The sequence below is a fragment of the Coffea eugenioides genome, chromosome 2 (assembly GCF_003713205.1).
Source record: "Coffea eugenioides isolate CCC68of chromosome 2, Ceug_1.0, whole genome shotgun sequence".
NCBI classification, from domain to species: Eukaryota; Viridiplantae; Streptophyta; class Magnoliopsida; order Gentianales; family Rubiaceae; genus Coffea; species Coffea eugenioides.
Window position 1 is genome coordinate 52053406 of NC_040036.1, and position 7300 is coordinate 52060705.

Here is a 7300-nt window from a genome sequence, read left to right on the forward strand (position 1 = left end):
GATTTAATTGACTAAGTTGGCACGAGATTAATAAATTACGTTGAACACCGGGCCCTTGACATTCAAATAATAAACTAATCTCATGAAAATTCAAGCAGATAACGTGCAAATATTAATAAATTGAGGAACGCGTGTTAACTATTTAGATCTCACAGATTTTCGGGACTGCGCCGCCGAGTTGACCCTTGACTAGATGGAAAGCTTAGCCACGCCGCATAATTAAATCACCACACGAAATAATAGATTGCAAAGGCATTCCGTGTTTCTACTAGAAAGCAAGGAATAAAAGATGTTTTTCCCGTTGGGGAATATTGTCGAACACCTGGCGTGTGTCAGAGGCCAGTCTCAGGAAAGAAAGAAAGAAAAACTAAAACTTCACTAAAAGCTAAAACTAAAGCCGTCCCTTGCTTCTGTACGTTGTCCCCATTTTAAAGAACCAAAAGAAAGATGACTAAAAGCTATCTAGGTGGTCCCCACACATGTGGACAAAGTCTCCAAATTGCTTCTTGTTCCAAGTCTCTCTACGTTCCTTTCTTTGGAGAGTCCAATTGACTAAATGCCTTTCACTAGCTTTGTGGTCCCCACCAATTCAAGGGCCCAAGGATTGAAACCCTTAGAAGTCTCCATTTTCTCCATAAAGTCCCTCCTTTTTGGTAGTTTTCTGTTTCTTTCCTGAAATTAAGTCCACAAACCAAATATAAGTAGATATCTGCAATTAACACAATATTTGGCAGGGATAAAAGGGAAAATTACTAATAAAATTACTAACAAATGACGCCCTATCAATTCCCCCCACACCTAAATCATGTTTGCCCTCAAGCATGGGGACAATTAAACTCAACAATGGCTAACTTTCACATTATCATTGCCAGCTGTGCTTATACCAAAATCAAGATTTAGTGGCTAAGTGTCGAGTCATATTTCTCCCGGTTAGCTCCTAAGTTCATAGACCCGTCCAATTCATGGCTAACTCGCCTGGGAAATCCAAATATTAACTAGCATAGTTAGCAATTAAGTCAACTGGCAACCAAAGTCCCATTATTGCGAACCAAGGATCGGCGGGCCAACATGATCATAAACTCACATATTTTCCATTTTTTTCCTCTCTTTTCATTGCTTTTCTCTTTTTTATTTTTTATTTTTTTTTTGATTGCATAAATAATACTTAGTCCTGAGCTATTCAAGCCTTTTGACGTGAACTCTGACATTTTTAGATGAAAGAGCCCAATTACTCAACTTTTCACAGCTTCAGGAATACTTACTCATAGATATCGTCACTTTTTGACGCGAGAGTCGACACTTGTGGTGAAGACTCCCGGTTACTGGGTGACGACACTAGCGGAGTATAGCCAATGTTATTCTCACTAACGTACCAAAATAACAAACACTTAAAGATCGTGGCCCACGTCATCTCCTAAACATGAAGGACCAAGGTCAACAGGGGACCAATCCACACAACAGTGCCAGCAAAATATTTAAATCGCCTAAACAAGTTAACCATAAACTGCACCAAGTCATTAAACTCAAAATATTCACCAGAACAGCATACTCTTACTTGCCACCGAAACTCAACTCATAGTGTAAACTACAACTAGCAATAAAAGAGTGAGCTGCCAACATATTTACCAAGATATCAGCAAGGGAAAAACATCCAAAAGGAATAAAGGAACAACACCTAAACTGGAAACACTTAAACTAAAAAACATGGGAAAACACCCCAAAAATCGAAAACTGGAAATATCTAGCACCCAAACTGACCCCCCCACACCTAAGTCACACATTGCCCTCAATGTGATAATGTAACAGCAAAAAGCAAGGAGAGGGGCAACGGTACTTCCCTGTAGTCGTCAAAACAGGGGTGGATCGGGCGCGAACTGAGGAGCAATTCCCGCCTGTTGCATAAATGCAGCCAGATTTTGCGCCATGTTATGCAAGTTAATGCCAATGTGAGTCACGCGAGTCTCCAGTCTCTCAACGGTGTTCCGAAGTTGGATCCAATCGTCGGCCGTTGGGGTGGGATGGGGCGGGGTGGAGGAAGACGGGCCGGGATCGCTGCCATCAGCAGTAGCTCGGGCAAAAGATGACCGAGGGGGGGCGCGAAGCGGTCCCGGGGGAACAACCTCCCAACCGTCGTCGCCCTCCCGAACTAAGCCCATCTTCTCTAGATATGGAATATCCAATGGCTCCATTTGACAGGCTATATGCAAATTATGGTTAAAAATATCAAGTACATGCAAATTAATAGCCAAGTGAGTAATGTATGACCCAAGAATCAATGGGCGCTTCTTTTTAGGCAAAATTGACTTGAACTGAGAAGCGAGCCAGCACCCAAGATTAACCTTAATATTTTTATGCATACACCATATAAAGAAAAATTCAGGTTTAGACAGAATGCCCGAACTATCTCGCCTACCCGAGAAACTATAAGCCAAAAAGCGGTGGATATAGTGAGACGCAGGGTCCTTCAGATAGGAACCCTTAGATAGACGAGAGTCCTAGTTATCCCTGTCTACGGACATCTCCTCCCAAATATGGCGATAGCGGGAGAAAAAGGGCTGAACATAGTCACATGCACTCTCGGCATACTCCCGAGACTCGGCATAGGTAGGATCAATAAAACCAAGGGTCAGATTGAAGTCAGTAATGGAATGGTGAAACTCCTGACCCATTGACGAAAGCGGATGACGTTAGGGGTAGAAACTATGAAACTTGTGGGGAGGTCGAACTCAAATGTGGCATAAAACTCCCTAACTAACTCAACAAAGGCCGGGAGGTCAATAATACGAGAATAGGGGAGCCACCCAATGGCCTCAATCAAGTCGTCAAAACCAACGCGAATATTTAGGAGACCCAAGGTGGCGACGTCCCGATAACGGCATGGGATAATCCGCCGTTCACAAGCCGCAGCATATCGCCGCTTGTCGGCTGCCTTGGTGAAGTCCAAATGACCCCCAAAATGTGCAGGGTCAGAGATATGGACGCCCCTTTGCCTCCCAAGATGAGCCCTCCTCCCAGAGGAGGAAGGATCGTGCGAGGGGTCAAAGGCGGGAATGGAATGCTGGGGTGGAGGGGACTGAGGAGTCCGAGGGGTCCTAGACCTAGAGGAGGAAGACCGAGGTTTTACCATGGTAGCTAGCAGTTGACCCTATCAACAGAAAACACAATTCGAGCACCCAAAGACTAGAGAAATATCCTCAACGTACAGCAATGCCAAACAAAAAGCATATGTGGATCCAATTCAAGCAAAAACAGAAGTAATGCAGCCCAACAATTTCACTAAATATGCCCACCCTGAATAAGCAGAGCCAATGACGCAATAGCCCCTAACATTAATAACAATTGCAATTAATGAGCACCTGTGTTCCAAACGTACTCAAATTGAGAATCAAGGAAGTCCAAAAAGCAACATGTGCTCCAAAGGGCCTAGTGAAGGGAACCAAAAAAAAAATGAAATGCTCCTAAACAAGGCGAGTAAAGGCAACCACTTCCAATACACAATTTTAAGCGTTACAGGCACTGCCCAATTTAACCCGCAATTAGACACAAATTACAGCAAACTAGTCACAATGGGACCCACAATCGTAACAACTGCCTCCAAGTGGACAGTCAATTACCCAATTCAACCCGCTAAAATTAGCAATGCAGCCAAGCAACAGGCAATTACAACAACCAATGGTTAGAATTCGAGAAACAGCTCAGGCACCAAAACTCAAGAATCAAATATGCAGTCTAGCACAGAGGATTAAGAAATGGAAAGCAACACTGCAACCAGTACCACTGGTGCACAGACAGGAAAGAATTAAATTCAACGACAGCAACTCAACCACAAGAACTGAAACTTCAAAATAAGTAAGTATCTTCAAATAGAAGCCACAACGATAGGCAAAAGATCTCAGCCAGTACCACTGGTGAGTCACAGGGAAAAAGTAATCAAACGTCCACCAATTCAACAAATAGCAGAAAATACCCCCACTATGGCAGCAATTAAACCCAATTCTGTCCTAAAAGTACCCTCAGAAAATGCCTAAATCACCCCTGCTATTAGCTATCAAGAAACTCAAACACAAATTCCAGTAATTTATGCTAATCGGAGAAAAGATCACAGGTGGTGATGCGCAGCAGTGGAGGAGCATCGGGCAGCGGCGGTGCGGCTTCTCTTGGGCAAGCCAGTGACGCGCACGTGAGAGGAAAAGTGAAAGCCGCGCGCAAGCTAAAGGGCTGGTGGTGGCCGTGAGCTGTGGAAGAGGAGGTTGCGGCGGACTGCAGCAGCGAGGTGAAACTGGAGCTGGAAGTGCGGCGGCCGGCGTTAGGCTCGTGGCCGCTCCTGGTGGCACGCGAGGAGTGGCGAGCTGACGGAGGAGGTTCGCGAGCTGGTGGAGCTGTTGGCGGTGGAAGTTGAGCTCACGGCGGGAGGAGAGTGAGATCTGGTGGCGGAGGCGAGCAGAGAGACGGTGGGTGGAGCTTCGTGCGGCGCGCGGCTGTGGCGTGGCTGTGGATAGTCGCGCGGCTGGGAGCGGCAGACAGCAGCGGCGGAGTGGCGAGCTGAGGCGGCGGTGCTGGCCGTGGGCTGGACGAGAGGCGGTGGTGGCGCGCTGGAGCTACTGGCGGCGCGCGAGGAGGCTGCGGCGTGCTAGTCAGCGGCGGGTGAAGAAGAAAAGAAAAGGGGAAAGAGGGAAAGCAGCGGGGAAGAAGGAAGAAAGAAAAGAAAGAAGAAAAGAAAGAAGAAAAGAAAGAAGAAAAGAAAGAAGAAAAGAAGGAAAGAAAAAAGAAAAGAAGAAAAAGAAAAGAGAAAAGGGAAAAAAAAATTTTCTTTTTTTTTTTCAAACATTACTCTAATGTAAATCGTCCAAATTGAAAATTGCTGAAAATTTTTTTATTTTTTTGTTTATTTATATTTATATTATTATTTTATTTTGTTTATTTTTATTATTATTTTTTTAAGGTTTAGAAAGAAAATAATCTTTTCTTTTTCTTTTAATGAAAGTAATAATAATAATAATAATTTTTTTTATTTTTTTATTATTACTTTTTTTTGCAAAACATGGTTTGGGTCGTCCAACACCGCGTGGGCATGCCAAGATTACAAAACATCCTCTGACCTCAGGAGACACAAACACCGTGTGAGCACACCAAGATTGGTCTTCGTCCTCTGACCTCAGGAGGACCTCAGGAGACACAAACACCGCGTGGGCACGCCAAGATTGGTCTTCTTCCTCTGACCTCAGGAAACACAATCATCGCGTGGGCACGCCAAGATTTCACTTTCTGGTCACAGTGGAGGAAATATTAGCCTTTATACTACCCAACGGAGAAACGACAAAATGAAAGAAATAAACAACTAAAAACAATAAAATCAATATTCGGGTTGCCTCCCAAAAGAGCGCCTTTCTTTAGTATTTTTGGCTAGACATATCCCATAATTTGCTTAAACCAAGTAAATCGGGTCCTCTAAATGCATCGTCTCCACCCGTTCAACTGGAGCCCCATCATAATATGGTTTGAAACGATGACCATTCACCACAAATTTGTTCTCCGTCCTTAGACTCTGGATCTCCACTGCACCATAATCAAAGACATTAGTTACAACAAAGGGACCGATCCAACGAGAACGTAACTTACCTGGAAATAACTTCAACTTCGAGTGGTACAGTAGAACTTTTTGCCCACATTCAAACGTCTTCCTAGAGACCTGCTGGTCATGAAATATTTTATTCTTCTCCTTATAAATCACACCATTCTCGTAGGCTTCATTGCGAATCTCTTCCAATTCTTGTAACTGTAGCTTCCTTTGAATTTCGCCCTCTTCGATGTCAATATTGCACTGCTTAACCGCCCAAAATACTCTATGCTCGAACTCGACGGGGAGGTGACATGGTTTCCCAAATACCAAACGATAAGGGGACATGCTGATTGGCGCCTTGTACGCCGTTCTATACGCCCATAAGGCATCTTCAAGTCTCATACTCCAGTCCTTTCTATCGGGTCGAACCATTTTCTCCAAAATTGACTTGATCTCTCGATTTGATGCTTCCGCCTGACCGTTTGTCTGAGGATGGTAAGAAGTGGAGATTTTGTGCAAGACACCGTACCTCCTGAAAAATGCAGCAATCGTCTTGTTGCAGAAATGGGTACCCCTATCACTTACAATTGCTCACGGCATCCCAAAGCGGACAAAAATATTAGATTTGACAAATTCTGCAGCCACTTTGGAATTATTAGTACGGGTGGGCTTTGCTTCCACTCATTTCGAAACATAGTCTACGACAAGCAATATATAAAGAAAACCATAAGACGAAGGAAAAGGACCCATAAAGTCAATACCCCAAACATCAAAAATCTCAACAAAAATCATTGGGGTTTGGGTCATTTGATCCCTACGAGAAATATTACCTACTCGTTGACACTTAACACATAACTTACAAAATGAGTAGGCATCCTTAAAGAGGGTCGGCCAATAGAATCCACTCTTTAGAACCTTACGAGTCGTCCTTTTTGGTCCAAAGTGACCTCCACATGCAAAAGAGTGACAATAAGCTAAAATAGACTGGAATTCATTTTCACTTACACATCTACGAATGATTTGGTCGGCACCACGCTTTCAGAGGTAAGGGTCATCCCAGATGTAAGATTTCGCGTCACTCCTTAACTTGTCCCTTTTTGCCTTAGGCCATCCTGCAGGAAACTTGTCAGTAACTAGAAAATTAACAATATCTGCATACCACGGTAAGGATAAATTAACAGAAAATAAATGCTCATCGGGGAATGTTTCTCTCAGTGGGAGGTCGCCCTCGGTGACTTGTACCCGACTCAGGTGATCTGCGACCAAATTTTCTGCCCCTTTTTTATCTCTGATTTTCAGGTCAAACTCTTGTAGCAATAGTATCCACCTTATAAGTCGCGGTTTTGCCTCTTTTTTTGTCAATAAATACCGCAAAGCTGCATGATCATAGAAAATAATAACTTTAGTACCAAGTAAATAGGACCGAAATTTCTCTAAAGCAAAAATTACAGCTAAAAGCTCCTTTTCTGTGGTCGAATAGTTCAACTGAGCTCCGTTTAAGGCTCGAGATGCGTAGTATATAGCATGTGCTGCCTTTCCCACTTTTTGACCCAGCACCGTGCCCACTGCATAGTCACTGGCGTCACACATGATCTCGAATGGCAAATTTCGATCGGGCGGTTGGATAATAGGTGAGAAGATCAATAGCTCCTTCAACCTATCGAATGCCTTCTTACATGCTTCATTGAACTCGAAGGGCACCTCTTTCTGCAGAAATTGGAACAGGGGTGCTCCAATTTT